We start from the raw sequence: 16,909 nt of genomic DNA, 5'->3' as shown, positions 1-16,909 counted from the left end.
ATTTTAATGCTTCTTTCCAGAATCGCTTTCTTACTTTCTGCTAAACATTGTTTCACTAATATAAGTTTAGTTTCTCTTTGGACAAGAGAACGCCTATCTCCTCAAAACAAAAGATTCAACAAATGTCTTCTTTTTTTCAAAATCTTATGTGAGGCACCTGAATTTCATATTCACATCTCCAGGCTAAAACAAGTTTTAATCTGCGGCTCTCAAGGATCCTGGTGAAAGGGCCGTGATCCGTTCAGCACAGCGAGCAGAAGGTGAGGAAGGTGAGGCGTGAACTCAGTGCAGAGCCCTTCCCAGGACAGGCAGCTGCCAGCGCACTGGGTCCAGGGACAGGGGGACTCGCTTCTCATTTTACCCCCATATGAAAAGTGTGTTTAAACAGCAGGTCACGAACAGCAGCACAACTGTTGCAGGGCACGCTCCTTTCCCTCAGTAGGGAGCAGAGACAGACATCAATGTTCCAGGATCCTGAAGAGGTTTCCTAAGTTCCCAGCCCAGCAGGGTCCTCTGGAGCAGACCTCCACCCATGTGTTTCATATTTTCGTGTTTTCCTCACATCCTTGCTCTCCTCCCTCAAGGTTTCCTGTAACTCAGGCAACTCTCAGGTGTGGCTGTTAGAAACCTGTGTTTACCAGAGGCTTCCAAAAAGGATGGGTGAGCTCCAAGTCGTCCAGATAACAGAAGGCAGACAGGACTTCGAAGACTCACCACAACTCACAGGCCACAGGCGTCTCAAGAGTAAGAGGCAGGGGACCAGGGATTTAGCTCAGTGGTATAAGTGCCTGCCTGGAAAGCGCAAGGTCATGAGTTTGATCCGCAGTAAAAAAAAAAAAAAAAAAAAAAAAAAAATAGTAAGAGACAGGAATTCAGACTTCCAATTGGTTGACACAAGATCATCAAGAATAAAAGTCCAAGAAGGGGAAAATCCCCCTGAAATGACAGGGTCAATGGACCATTCAGCACAATAAAATAAAAGCCAAATATAACAGAAGTTTCCAGCTCCACAGCTGTGGAATCACACTCCCACCAGAAAGTGTACATCAACTTAAAGTATGCTGAAGTATAAATGTTAGCATGTCTGAATATATAGTTCATTCTTTTTTGCTTACTTGATAAATGATAATAAACTTGATTAGGGGAGTAGCTGACATTGATGGTAATTGGCCTGAATAACAGTTACTCCCTGCAATATTTCTTTCTGGGAGTAGCAGAAGCACTGCTTAAGAGTTAGAAGTAGATAGAATACCTTTTCTCTCCTTAGGTGCTGCTCCACAATAAAACAAACACATTGAGCATGTTAATTATAAGAGCTTTTAACCTGTCTGTGAGATTCGTGAGGGGTGGGGCATTTCAAGTCTACAGATGTGTACATACGAAGTCAGAGACAGCAGCCATCACTTCCCAATTTGATTTTTAGGACTTTGTGTTCACATCTAATGTTCTATGCTCTCAGCACACTTCTTTTGGGAGAAAGTCAGCCAGAGTCAAAAGTTATCAGTGAACTAAAGAGCATATGAAACTGGAAGAAATGTCTAAGTAAAACTCACGACCAGGAAAAATGATTTCTCTGTTTTTTTTTTTTTTCCACTTTTATTTTATTTGTTCAGCCAGACTCATTTTTGGAGGTTGGAAAATCAAGTTAAAAATTGCCCAGAGTTAAGCTGGCCATAATGATGCAGACCTGTAACCCCAGCCCTGTGGGAGGCCGAGGCAGGAGGATCACAGGGCTGAGGCTCATCTGGGAAATTTAGCAACTTAGTGAGACTGTCTCAGATTTTAACAATAAAGAAACAAATAAATTTCTGGGGATACAGCTTAATGCTAAAGTCCTGGGTTCAGTCCCAAGTACAGGAAAAGAAAATGTGTGGATTTAGTTCCTACGTAACTATTTATAGCTTTGTGCTCTTAGGCTTAATTTGCCTTTATATGGTGAGGCTGTTTTTTAACACATAGTCTCATTCGCTCTAAGAAAGATAAAGGCAAACCATGCTTCTGGGGTCCACACGCTGAGCCCTGCTCTCCACCTGCAGCTTGATCAGATGCCTGGAGCCTGAAGTGCTCGTGACTCAGGGTTTTAAAGAAACAAGTCCTGACTCTCTGGGTCTGTGCTATTTCTAAGACTGTGTCTTCAGTAAACAAAGCTGATGGTTCAGGTAAGCAGAACAGGGCTGGGGCTGTTTCACTCACTATAGCAGTGGGAACACTCGGGTCTCTGTTTCCCTTTGGAGATGCTGCTGGCTGCGCTCAGGACCAACTTCAGGACTGGGCTTGGGGAACGGGGACAGGAGAATCATAATTTTGCTTCCAGGGAGAAAGAACGCACAATTTGTCTCGGATTCAAGAGTCTGGTGTCTCCAGGAAACTCCACATGGAGGCAACCTAGTTAGCTTGTACACAGATGGAATAGCCTTCCCCAAGGGATGACCAGAAGCTTTCAACTTAGGGAATGGCTGAAATCTGGGCCTTGAGGCCTGGACCAGGCCAGAAGATGTCACTGGAAGCCATGCTGAGGTGACAGGAAGGTGGTGGCAGGTACTAATCTAATTGTAATACACAGAAAACACAGGCGGAGGAACTGCCAGACTGCGTAGACATGAAATAGGAGATTTCTGAATAAACCAGGGTTCAAATAGGAAGTCACGATCCAAGTGTGAAATACATTTCTAACTGAATGATAGTGAAATTCAGACATACCAGAATTTGTGGAAATAGTGATCACAGTACATACAAAATCATGCTTGAAAAGGAATTACAACCAAACTTCAAAAATCAATGATACAAATTTGTAGTTTAGGAAAGCAGGAAAATAATGAATCAATTAAGTTGATGAAGATAAGTTATGAATGTAACAAAAGAAGTTAATTGTGTGAAAAGCAAATATCACAAAGAAAGCAGTAAATGAAAAGTTTGTCCTTTGCATAGACTGATAAAATTGATAGATCTGTAGCAAACTTCTTTAAAAAAGTAAAAAGTAAAGAAAATCTTCGGTCAGGATTACAGCATGAATATGGAAATGCAATGAGCTCATCTTGCTGTTGGAAGACAGCTGTGGGAGCGTAAGATGAACATCCCCAGAAGAGTGAGCCTGGCAGAGAGTGTGACCATTTCCAAAACCAAACAGAAATACACAACATGAAAAAGCTGAACTCATACAGCTTAATATTAACTAATAAATTAATTTCATCTTTAAAAACTTCACAAACAAAACTATAGCTCTAGGCAATTTGACATACCAGGTTTCTCAATAATATGCAGAAGAAATAGAATCAATCTTATGGTAATTCTTACTTAGCAGGACTGGAAAGGGCTACAAAACTTAGATGATTTTCTAAATTTTACAGGATATAGTTAAATTTCTAATAGGAAAGGTTTTGTAGATCCTATATGAGGTAAATTTGTATTTTGTACCAAATTTGAAAAGAGCATTGTTGTAAAATGTGAGGCTATGGATTAGATATGGTTTCAGTGTTTCCCAGTGCAGTAAATGATTTCTTGTCTAATTGCCTGATGTTAGCACGTGGCTTAGAAATATTTGAGTTGAGCTTTGGCCTCAACTAGTGTCAGAAAGTAAGGAATTTCCAAAACATACACAAACACAGAGGCACGCATGTCAGAGGGTCACAGACATTCAGGGATAACTTCTCAGTCATCAAAATTGGAATACTTTGATTGAAAATATGTTGAATTAAAATCCAAAATGTAATAGATATCTGTGAATACATAACAATGGATTAAATGAATTAATAAGTGGGAAAAAGAGATGATGGTCATCATGCAGAGTAATTGCAAATACTAAAAACCCAAGGTGCTAAGAAGCCCATGTGTGCTTCTCACACAGCTTCCTTCCAAAGTGCACAGTGGACAAGTTCCCTGGACCGAGGCCCCAGAAGCCTGACAGTGCCAATCTGGACAAGTGACCAAAGACCACATTGCTGGCTCCTGCCCTTGGAACAGTGTGACAGAAATGGCTTTTGATCTCTGTAGTTTCCACCACCACTGTTCTCACAATAAAATCAGATAAATTCCTAAATTCCAACAGTGCTTCACCCTAGCAATGACTGCCTTTTGGTCTCACCCTGAGGAGACAGGAAGGAAGACTTTGGAAAGGACAGATGAGCGTATGGCATGAACATTATTCATACTGTGAGGTTTCATGGCTGTGTATTTTACTGCCAAATACATCAACCTGTATGCATCAAATATATACAGCTTGGTGGTTTGTCAATCACATCTTAATGAAATGGCTCGGAAAAACAACTACTGTCTTTAGCTAATGATGGTGTGTCAGGATTGGCTCAATAGGCATAATAAAATATCATACTTCTGTAAGACATTTATATTATGGAACGGGGCACACAATATATATGGGGATTCTATGTAGTATATTCTCAAATTTACTGCAACTCTTCAAAAGCAAATTTCATTAAAAAAATACCCCTTGAAGCCAAATCATATTGTCTGTGTGATATTATTTTCATATAGTACACCCTTTCATAGTTAGCTGGTGGAGTAGAGAACTAGACCAGAACTGGACCAGAACAGTGATTTCGTACAAACCTGCTTTGTTTCTGCACAACTGAAAGGAAATTCCACTGCAAGCTTGTTGAGCTGACCTAATAAAAGCACGATCTCCCTTCTCACGATGATCTGTGCATATTGTGGGGTGTAACATTCAGCACATCAGGTGTTTTCAGTCGAGTTTATTCTATACACTTTCAGGGGAGATGAAGGATTAAGAATGCTTTTCAGGCAGATAGAATAGATCTATTATTTATACTGTATTATTTTTTAAAATTATGCCATTACATATGGACGTTAATCACATAGAATAATCTGTGTCCTCTCTACAAGTTGCTGTGTACTTTTTCTGTTTCATGAAGAAAGAGGGCTGGAGTATCACAGAGGCTCATTGGGAGAGGTGACTCCCTCCACCTAGTATGTGTGCGAGCGTGGCCTGTGTGTAGGGATCCACCGACCTCCCCCTCTTTATATCTATTCATACGCTTGCCTGTGCACAATGAGAAAGCGCAGGACCACCATCCGGCATTGTAGAACAGTGACCAAGTAACAAATTGAAAATAAACCTTCACTTTTACTTTGTTAGATTAAATGCAATAGAGTCTCTCATCAGGAGAAATATCACAGAAGCCCTAAGTTCTCATGGAGCTGCACGGCTGATGTTTTCATCACACTTCCTCGGCCTTACTGGGCCTGGTGACTGTTCCTCCGCGCAGTGTGTGATGAGCACAGTGGCAGGGGTCCTGGACCCTGGGCTGTTGGAACTGGGAAGCACCGGAGGTGAGTTGCCGGTGGGTCCCTGCTGCTCCCCTGTGCCCACTGCCCTATCCATGCTGGTCCTTAGGTCCTCCTCCCTGCCAGCCCTGCCAGCCCTAGATACTCACAAGAGCTACAGGCCAAGGTCTGGTAGAAACTTGCTCCCCACCACCTCTGGGAAAACGGTCTCAGGAACCTCTTGCTGCCACAGTGCGGAGACAGCTGTGTCTGCCAGCGCTGCTGAGGGCAAAGGCATCACTGCATCCCAGCAGCTCAGGGCTCTGCAGGTGCAGGGGACAAAGTCACCTGTGGTGGGGCGACGGCCAGGAGCTGCGTGTGTACCTGCCTCACTGTGACTGCAAACAAGAACTCCACTCTTCATTTCAAAGAGAGTGCTCATTACTCAGAGTAAAACACGTCCAGGCATAAATAACACAGCCACTGTTGTCCAGGCTTTTCCTTACAATCACTTAGAGTTGTATGACTGTTAAAAGCTTCAGTGATTCATAGCTTGGAATATTACAAAGGAATTATCTTGGTCATAATATCAACCTAACAAAAGGAAGCAATGTTTTCGCTGCTTATGCATTGCTGAAATAATCACTTTATATATTTATTAACTTTCTTATGTGAATTGATTTTCATCTCATTGCATATTATGTGTCTACATTACATTTTGAGATCTATTTAAGGTATATTTACATCTGGTAATTTTTAAATGTATTTTCTAGTGTTTTTCTCAGTTCCCATTTAAAAATATTTTTGTCATAATTTCTATTATTTCTTTCCCTTGCATATTTTTCTTCTTTCCTCCTTTTCTTTCTCTCCTCATTTTACTTTTCAAAATTTTTTAAAGATTCCAGTTTGGGTATAATATGCTGTATTGTTGAATCTATCAGTGTTTATGAATTTTACCTTTGAGATCAGGTTTGGGGGTCCTCAGCACGATTAATTCAAATAAACTTCCATTTGCACTCTGTTCCAGGCTTCTCCCCAGTGCGTGTCCACTCCTTGGCCCTGTGACTGCATGTTGCTGCAGCTGGCTGCCTTTTCAGATGTGGCTGTGGGGTCAGAGGCTGCACACGGGGACCTGGCCTAGCTGAGGAAGGAAGGAAGGTAAGTGATCCTAACAGTTATTTTTAAGTGAAATAAGAGGGCTCATCCTTAGGAAGAGACAGTTCTCAAATTAAACTACTTCCAGAGAGTAAATAGATGAGGCATGGAGGGCATGATATGACAAAGAGAGAGGAGATGGGTGTGTAGCCTGCTACTTGGATGGAGGAGTGACCAGCGGCCAGGCAGCTAGCTGGGTCTCAAGGACATGGGCTGCTGCCCAGAGTGCTGAGCTCCCAGGGTCCCATTGGGCTCTGGTGTAGCAGAAGATAGCTGCTTAAAGGTCTCATCGTAGACCCCTGGCCACAGCCAGGCCTTCTTGAGTGTGTTACACAACGCCAACTCCAGGGCAGACTTCATTAATTCCATCTGACATAGGATGAGCTTCTGATCAGCCCCTGCACGGCTCTGGAGGAGTCTGGAGCTGCAGTTCAGACTGAAGGCCACTTGTGGGGGTGTGGGCATTGAGCGTTTCTTGGAAACATCCTAAAATCACTAGAGGATTCATCAGTGGAGCAAAATGTTTCTCCACTAGCTGAGAAATCAGGGGAAACTCAGGGGAGGATAAACTGAGGCATGGGTTGACTCTTGGTTAGAACAAGAATTTTTCTGTTTTCATTAGCTGTACATGATGATGGTACTAGTACTTAATGCCAGGAAACACTGCATGGCTTCTGTCTGCAAATGTGTTCGATGTAAACATTAATTTGGGAAGAATTTCCTGGTTCTCGATATTCATTCTCCCCATGGAAGACTAAAAAGTCTCTTCCTGCTCAGTACATTCTTACATGTGACATTCTGTCACATTTTCTTGGAGGTCACACATAGAAAACAGTTATTGCTATTTAAAAAATATATGCACAGTCCCAAGGATGAGGTTCTTAACTTTATAACTGATTTCCCACATGCACTGCAGGTGCAATAGCTTTTGCCACTTGATTTTCTCCATTCCTAACTTAATTAAACCTCTTTTAGCTCCTGTGTATTCCGTAGATTTTCTTGAATCTTTAGATACAAAATCTTTCCATTGCAAATAATGATAATGATGCTTATTCATTTTTTATGAGAATGTTTAAATACTTTGACCATACATTATTCCAGTGACTAAAATCTAAAAACATGCTGAGTAGTAGGGGTGAAAGTGAAACGATTTATTTTCTTAATAAGAAGGTATTAAATTTTCAGTGCTCTTTCTATATATCATAAAACAGGGTGAAGTTTTACACTTCTGGTCTTTTTATAATTTAATTATTATGGTTAACTAATTACATAGACATACAGAGTCCTTCACTGCGGAACATGGACATGTCACAGTTGAGATTATGTAGACTTTTGGTGATTTGCTTCATGTTGTCCTCAAGATTATGCTATTTTACAAACTGAACTGCAAAATATTTTTAGCCTCTGTGTCCAGGGGGTCCAAGGAAACCAGATAAAAGTCACTCCAGTGGAAATCATTTGCTTGGATAAATAGTTGAAAATACTTTTTCCTATGTCACATTGTCTCTTTGGGTTTTTGGTCCTTTCTCTTGTGCCATCGTTAATTTGAAGTCATGCATGTGACATGCTTTAGCATCTGTACACTATTCCCACCTGAAAATTTCAGTGGACGGATGCAACTGCAAGCATAGGGTCCACAGCATAATATAATAGCCAGACTGTCAAAGTACCATAGTAAGGAATCTGACTATTAACAACTGTGAACTTGTTAAGTTCTCAGCAACCACCATGCTAAATCCAGCGGTAAGATTCTTGCAAAGTCCCTGCTGCTCCTGGAGACCTCCTGTGTCAGGTGAGTGCCAGGCTGTCCTTCTTCTGGTCTCTCTCACTGTGACTCACACCACCACCCGACATATTCACAGTGTGCTTTGAGTGCCAATCAGCATGGGTGTTATGGAAAAGTAATTCACAATTATAGATAGCAAGCCCTGTACTGTGGCCTGCACGTTTCTGCACGGGGACAGGGTGGAGGATGGTCTCTGCAAGGTGGGGCCTGCTCCTGGGGTGACTCGCCAGCAGCCAGACTATGTGGGCTTTATTTCTGTTGGTACACGTGGTACAGGGGTCTCAGCTAATGTGAATCTGCCTTCGTAAAATTAATTGTGTTGGTACGTTTTAGATACACATAATGATCACATTCATCCAAGGGAATCTGTACCTTTCATGATATATCCTGATTTCTCTTTTTCTTTGATTTCCTCCCCCTCCCTTCAACCCCTCTTTCACTCCCTATTTACAAAAGCATTGTTTCCATTTTTCCTTCTAATTTTTTTTTTCCCTGCTCTCCTCCTCCCTTTTTTCCCTTCCCATTTGAACATCTTCTTCCCATTTCCCAGTATCCACTATCCATTCTGGTCCTTATTCTCACTTTTGGTTTCTCACGCCAAAGAAAGATATTTACACCTGTGCACCGTTTACTTCACTGAAGAGTGTGGCTCGCGTGTATCCATTTAGCAGGAAATGCCTCACGCGTTCCTTCTGTACCGCAGAGCAGTACTGCCTGTGTAAGAGGCCCCACATCTTCCTTACACTTTCATTCATTCACTGCCGGCCTTTGGGCTGACTCCAGTCCACAGCGCTTGCCTCAGCGCCCCAGCTCCACCTCTGAGATTGCCATCCGGGTCCCCCCAGACCCCTCATGTGTGCAGTGCACAGCAGGAGCCACACTGCCGTGGGAACCCCATGCCGCTGCTGGCTGGGCAGGAGTGGGCTGGGGTGGGGACTCAGCCACAGAGTGTAGCTGTCAGCACAGGTGCACCAGTCACACTGCTGCTCACCTCCTGCCGTGCAGGTGGGTTCTTAACCACTGCACACTGACACCTGTCCGCAGCCGGGTCTCATTCTCTACCTTTGTGTTCACGGGATATTTATTCACTCCAGTGTTGAACAGAATACGAATTGGGATTAAATCTGAACAATAAACTCCTTTAGTCCAGGATAAATCTATGCCAATAAGTGTTCCTCAAAACAAATGTCTCATCAGGTAAGGTGGGGCAGACCTGCAACCCCAGAACTCTGGAAGTCTGAGGCAGGAGGATCACACATTCAGACCCAGCCTGGGCAACTTAGCGAATGTAGACAGCCCTGGTCTTAAAGTAAAAAATCAAGATGAAAGGCAAGGATGAAACTCAATATGAATGCCCTTGGAGGGAGGAAAAAACAAGAAAGAAAGGAAGGAGGGAGAGAAGGAAGGGGACAGAGAGAGACAGAGCAGAGACAGAATGGAAGGAGCTGGTTGGCCTCTATTCCAGCAAGCCTGCAGTCAGCGAAGCCCCACCCTCACAGCAGTCCCGGAATAACAAACTGGGCCACCCTGTTGCCCAGTGCTGGGAAAACACACTGAAGCATGAGCAAAGTTGTTTTTGGGAAGATTACGAATGGAAATGTAGGAATTCTTCAAATCATATCCCAAGACTTTTCTATTTCCATCTCCAGTTAGGTGCCCTGTGTGTTAGTGGACGCTGGACCAAGGTTTGCTGCGGTACTGGGGAGATCTCAGCAAGCTGCATGACCGCAGCGACATCTCAGGTCAGATGCTCACTGGACGTCCCTCAGGGGTCACTGCCTGACTGTCTGCACTTCAGGAGGGGTGAACGTGAGCAAGCTGATACACGGATGCCATTCCCACCCCAGCTGTGGGCTGTGTGTTCCCCACCTAGGGCTTGCCACCATTTGGATAAGGCCAGAACCATTTCTTACCTGCAGCCAGGGTCACCTTGAGAAAACCTTCACTCAGGCTCCTTGGTGCTCCGCTTTCTCATTAGAGAAAATCTGAAACTTCTTTAACTTACTGACCCATAAAGACACTTACTAAATGTCAAGTGTATTAAGGAACGTTCGTTTTATGTGTGTGGAGACATCATTGCTAGTGTTTTCTCCTTCGAATTTGACTTACCTTTTGATTTGTTATTGAAAATAAGATAAATCTCCTTCTTCCTTGCCACTGAGTTCGCAAACTGACCCTAATTGCCACAGGAGTGCTGGCTTCTGCCTCAGGGCTACTTCCTCATTAGAAAAGTGTATTTGTGATACATGACAGAAATTACACGCCCTCCACCTACCTGACTTTTGTGAAAGTAAAATTAAGTGTTATTAGGAAGAACATCTTCCCTGCTATGTTCTTACCATATTACATCTTTCAATACCACATTCATATAAGTCAAATCTCTCAAATATTTAAATTGGATTAATTTATTCTCATGGCTCAGGGGCAGGGCTTAAATTTATATGCAAATGTCACAACTTCTAAAGGTCTGGATTCATCTCGTTGTTGGAGTGTGGCTTTGCATCTCACAGAGTGTGCATGTCACTCCCTGAAATACAAATGACTTTCTCCACTCATCCTTAGTGCAATAACTGGACGGGAATATCTGAATTCATATACATGCATAAGATCTGCTTTATAATTCCGTATATTTTGTACAAGAGGGCTTACAATAGATATTACCTTTTACTTTCAAAATGATATCATAGATATCACGATTAAGCCGAATAAATATCTCCTGGAATACTGTGAAGCATTAATAGAATCGAAATAACAAAATATTCATAAAATAATGTGCAGAGGAAAGAGTATTTTCACACAATTGCTGGAAGGAGGACATAATTGTATACAAATTGATTCACCCTTGTTTTGAAACAACTCTGGAAATAAAAATTGTGTACTCTGTATTAAACTATTTTTAATAACAACTATTTATAGAAACATATTCTTCACATGGAGCTTAATGGCCTTTTCAGACCTTCAGAAAGATTGAGAGCGGCTTAATATCTCTCCTTTTCTAACCTTAATAGGATCGCACTCTGTTATTAAATCATCTCTAATGGGTCTGTTTTCCAGGCTAAGTGCATCCACAGATCCTTTTTTCATAATAAATTTTCCTTCAGGTCAAACTGCCTCACCCGCTGTGCCGTGGGACCTCTCCCGCTGGGGTTGAGGTCTTATTGATCAGCACTGTCTCTCATGGTTCAGGCCACCCTGCCTGACTTGGGTCGCTCGGCAGGTGTTGGCAATGAACAGTTTCCAAATCAAAATCGGTGCCCTGCATGGAGACAAGTGCTTTTCACAAGGAAGGCTTCCCAGGCACCGAACACCACAGAGGCTTTTCAGGTGTTGACAGGAAGGTGGTGCGGAAGCACCTGGCTGCTCAGCCCTTCTCCTGGCCCTCTCTGCCCCTGCTGCTCTGAGAGGCTGCTGTGCTTCTGAACTTAGATGCCTGTTCACTGGGTTCTGTCATTTAGACTTTGCATTAAACCTAGTTACTTTTGGTCTGTCACTATGCTGTTACATACATAGTAATTCCTCTAGATTTATCCTTAATTCACCAGATTTTGTGGTGAAGGTTCTTCATTAGTTTTCTTTCTTCAGTGATTTGTTGAGTTTTAAAGAAGGGACTGGATTTAAATGTGCAGAGACCGTCCAGACAAAACTATGTGCATGACAGAGAACTCCAGATGTGCTCGATGCTCAGGATTCGGACCCTGCAGAGAGCAAAGGCTGTCATTCTGAAAACGCCTTGTTCTTCAGCTATGTGGTTTTGTTTCTTGGTAGACAGAATCCCAGGTGTAAATCGTGCATATCTGGCTATGCTCTGAGGGTTTCAGGTGTTAGTGAGAAAGGAGCTGTGTCCCCACACCCTAGTCTCCGAGCTCCATGAGGGGAACTCTGAACCCTGATCCTCTAGAACCTGACCGGAGCCTGAAGCCCAGCCCTAACAAAGTCACAATCAGAGTTCCCTGCTTACTGAACTAAAAGAAAAGATCGGTATTGACAAGTTAGGAAGACCTGGTGTAATAAAGTGGAAAAGAGGAGAGGTGATACTAAGTGAAAACTTCATAATTAATTTTCAGGTTTAAAGTAATTTCTAGCAAGGGAGTGATAAAAGTTATGGTGTTTCAGGAAAGCCCATGGCAAAAGAAAGCGAAGGCTTTGGTTGGGTGAATGAAACAGATCCGGAAGTCAGCAATTGGAATGTAGTAGAACCTTAGACATCCTTTACGGGTGTTGCAGACTCCACCGGGGTCAGAGATTTTGCTCTGAAACCTGAGGTGTTTTCTCCCCTGGGAAACCTGATGATGAACAGCGAACTCAGGAATGGGGGTGAGAGGTGAAGAAGGACCACGGGAAAAAGCAAGGAGGTGGCTGTGTCATTGATGGAATTTCCTGAGCTGCTATTGTTGATGCTGTTGTTATTTCGAGTGGTTACAACAGCAATAGCAGTAACATCTAAATAAACCCTCCCTGGTGTTTTCTAAGACGTTCCTAATTAGCTAACATTTCTCTGTTTCACATTTGCTCTTCTTGTGACCTTGCAAGCTGGCAGGATATGATCACGTTCTATACATGCATGCTTCTCAAAACCAGCTGATGCATTTATTAAAGCAATTTCTACCTTCGATAGTCATGGTTTTCATCCTAAAGAGGCTTTCATTTGCCTTCACCTCCCATGCACAGTTCCCCCTGTAATTATCGAAGTTATTTCTGGGCGTTCTCCCACAGCCTTTCTCTAATAATGGACCTCCCTGCAGCCACCCCATTCCTGTTATGTGTAGATCTCCCAAGTGCACAAGGGCACTGATACTTTAGGTTTCCTGTCAACCCTGGTGAAGCCCTCAGGGGTCACCTACCAGTTTACCTCCCCCTGGAGTCAGCTGGGCTGGTACTACTATCCTGCTTTATATCAGGACATCCCTTGACCTCTTGTGGGCTCATAGCCCAGACTTTGGAAGATTAGGAGGCTCATGGCTGACCTGCTGCTAGGGAGGCCTGGCGGGAAAAGGGGCTCACTCTGCTGTGGGTGACAGGGTTCCCCCCGCCTCCCTGTAACCACTCTGCTCTCTTCTCCCCGGCCACCGTAACATGAGCTGCCTCCCCTGCCTTGGAGCCAGCAGACCGTGGATTGAAACCTCTAAAAACTGAGCCAATGCAAACCCTCCCCTTCAGCAGCGGGTGCTGCGTCCTTTGTCCCCGCAGCGAGGAAAGTGGCCAGGATGCTGCATTTGTCTGGTACTCACCGAGCTGCTGTGGTGTTAGCATTGTTTTGCTCCTTTAATCCACCCCGTGATGACACCGATGTAGGCTACAGTGTCAGGGCAGCAGAGCAAAGCAAGGCTGGTCTGCCCTGGCTGGGCTACACGGACGGAAGCCGCCAGAATTTCTGTGAGTGAAAACCAAGACTGTTCATTGTTTTCTGATTTCCCCAGCTTAGCAAAGAGACAAATTTATAAAAATGCATGAGAATTCTTATAAAACTTAATCATTTATAAATCAAGTATAAATTCCCTATTATATGCAAAACTCTTTCACGAGCATTCATACTAAATGTTCACACTGCACCAAAGAATTAGTTTTACATTGTGAACATCAGTTTTTGTCTCTTGGGCTTGGTTATACTTTTTAACAATTGGTAGTTTATGAATATTAAAATACACTCAGACAACTAGCTTAGCATTGTATGAAGAAAGGTATATTTCAGGAGAACAGGATCACATTTTTTGCTAAGTAAGATGTTGAAATAATATCTCTTTATTTAATTCAGTTTCCTCGGTCCACTGGATGTTTATGTTGCTTTGTAAATTGCTTCTTTTTAAACAAACTGTCAAATATTCTTTAACATTCGAAGTATTGGTGACTGCTGACATGAAATTCTTTGCAAATATCATCATATGTTTAGTAAAATTTTTAAACTGAATATTCACAATTTTTCAAGCTTCTGATCACATGAAAATTTCAAGCAGATTTTGCAAACCATCAAAGTTATAAAATAGTTATACACAGAAAATGTATCAAATAGCTAACTTGGGAAATAAAACTACTGATTTGACCAAGACTTCTTTGAGCGATGACATAAAGCACAAGTCTCCCTGCAGCTGGTGATGCCTTTGCTTCCTGACTTCCCCGGTGGGGGCTGCCCCAGCGCATTGCTGCTGGTTTCCCTGCCCTTCACGTCCTCAGTCCACAGCTCCTGTAATCAGCATGTACATCTGGCCAGTAGCTGAGGTAAGCAGCTCAACTATGGAATCTGGAACTAAGGAAAGGCCTTAGACAGAGTCCAGCATCCCCTTACCCCTTCATGGGACAGATCTTTCTGAGCTCCCCTGGCTCCTCAGCTGCATAGCCCCTAATCAGACCAGGTCTCTTGGGGCTGAAACTCCCCACATAAGATCCAGTGAGGACATGGGGGACCACCTAGGTACAAGTCACAACACTGTCCATGGGCCCTGGACTACCACCCACCCAGAGGGGTTAGGTCACCCCCTATCTTCTGATTTACAACTTCCCTGGGAAAAGGTTAGGGCCATTAGGGAAAGTTGGAAGCAGACATCCTAAGATCGCTAGGAAGACATTGTTCTAAAAAGCACTGTCAACAAATGAAAAAATAAATTTCATCAAGTACCCAACAACTTCAGAGAAGAAAATAGAAGATACAAAGAACGTCATAGATATTTCTGGTGAAAACATAGTAACTGAAATACAGCTTCATGTCTAGGGCCCAAGAGTGCTGGCTGGAAGCACTGGAGGATCCCAAGTGAGTGGTGGGAAGGACACTGCCAGGAAACAGGGGACCCAGCCTCTGGGCCACAGAGGTTGCAAAGTAGTGCCACATCTCAGGCCACTGGACCAGCAGCGACAGGGTTTTAAAAACTGAAAAACAAATATAAAATGTGTTCTGTTGGCACTGTTAACACAAATGAGAAATCAGTAATTGAAAGATAAAAGCGAAATCCCTCAATACTCAGAAACAAAGCAGCAAACTTCCAAACACTGCAGGGGTCAGGAAGCAAGTGTCAGGGGGTCTCACAGGACACCCCGTGCTGTGCAAAGCAAGAAGGGGCATCACGGAACTAGGGAGACACAAAGCAGGTGAAAAGGGGGCGCCAGCCCTAACAACTCCAACCCTAAAAGAGAGACAAGTCCTCTAGTGAAAACCTCGTGTGAAAATGCTAGAAAAGGAGAAATAAATAAGCTCATTGTGAGGGGATGGATGAAAATACGATACTACAAATCATTGAACTTTAACTGAATAATACAATAGAAAAAACCAGTGAGACATGCAGCCTTCACTGAGAACAATAACATTGTGCAGACTATGTAGATGCATAGCCAAGTAAAAATAAAAATAAAACACAATTTGGAAAATTTTAAATTCAAAGTAAAAGCCAGGCTCCCACTATCAGGCCTGCAAAATATGAATTGTGTACTAAGGGAATGTTAGAACAAAATGACATACATATTTTTATAATGTTTAGTAATTCCCACAAACCTACAAAAACCACTCCACTTAATATGAGTAGCTTGAGTAAACCTATCGTAAGGAAATAGATTTACATTTAAAGACTTTACTGTCCATTCTCATAACTGAAGTATCCTTGTAAACACTGAAGAGATTAACGATGCTTAACACAGTCATCCAGAAAATCAGAAGAGTCATTTTGCTGTCCCTGTGTTGCTCAGTCACCCACAGCAGAGAGACACATTAAAAAAAAAATAACTTCTAACATCACTCCAGAATACAGCTGGGAAAACCCTCCACAAATTCTCATCAACATAACTTGAAAGTCTATAAAGACTTTCAGACTTAAAATGAACGAATGTTACAAAGATTCAGGACTGGTACATGTTTCAAAAATTAATTAGAATCTTGCAATGCATTAACAAGGTAAGGAGAAGAATCCTGTGATCAAATCAACTGGCAAAAAAATTCACAAATTCATAGCCATCCATGATCTGTAAAACCAGAACTTCAGGGAGGACTCAGAACACAGGGAACATTCTTCTCCCAGTAATATCTACAAAATCCCCCAGCTAACTTCGGACTTAATGACAGGAAGTTGGTTCCTCTAAGACTGAGGAGAGAACAACTGTGTCTGTCCTGCAGCTTACGTTCTTTGTATTCTTTTTAAAAATGACTTTAGTTACTTATTTAATTGTGATGTTCATTAGCACATCATGTGGTACACCTTAGTTCTTTTCAAGTGTATTGGAATGATGTAGGTGTACACAATGATCACACTGGTTACACAGGATTGTGTTTGTACGTGAGATGTCTTGATTCTCCCATCTCCTCCTTTCAAATCCTGTCCCCACCCTGTTCACACAGCTCTGTTTCTATTTTATCCTTCTTCCCTCATTTTTCTTTACCCTTTCTGTTTTTCTCCTCTTTTCCTTTTGAAAAAGTTGAAAAGTTTCCTTTTCCTTTTGAAGTTTTTTTTTTCCTATTTCACAATATTGATCATACATTTTGGTTTGTTCTTACAATTTCAGTATCTCACACCAGAATTATAATGTGATATTTACATGTGTCCAATGTAATTCACTTATAATTACAGTCTCAATGTCCATCCACTTAGCTATAAATGTCTCAATTTTTTCTTCTTTATGACAGAGAAATACTCTATTATATATAAAAATATACCACCCAAATGCCCATCAATCAATGAATGTCATTTATATTCAGTTGAGTGCCGAGCATTCTAGGTATTATAATAAAAAATAAATAAAATCACAAAGCAATAA

At 42.3% G+C, this 16,909-nt stretch overlaps 1 long non-coding RNA gene across 1 annotated transcript; it reads left to right on the top strand.

The window, feature by feature from the left end:
* The first annotated feature begins 1,987 nt into the window (after window positions 1–1,987).
* LOC134472384 (uncharacterized) lies at window positions 1,988–11,050 on the top strand. The gene is made up of 4 exons (XR_010042189.1): window positions 1,988–2,159; window positions 6,266–6,396; window positions 8,107–8,185; window positions 9,829–11,050. It is a non-coding gene; the product is annotated as an uncharacterized LOC134472384 (long non-coding RNA).
* The last annotated feature ends 5,859 nt before the right edge of the window (window positions 11,051–16,909 follow it).

The sequence above is a fragment of the Cavia porcellus genome, unplaced genomic scaffold (genome assembly GCF_034190915.1).
Source record: "Cavia porcellus strain 051 isolate PalLab524CR breed Dunkin Hartley unplaced genomic scaffold, mCavPor4.1 scaffold_23, whole genome shotgun sequence".
Lineage (NCBI taxonomy): Eukaryota > Metazoa > Chordata > Mammalia > Rodentia > Caviidae > Cavia > Cavia porcellus.
The sequence above is the reverse complement of the archived record's forward strand: the minus strand, read 5'-3'. Positions and strand labels throughout refer to the sequence as shown.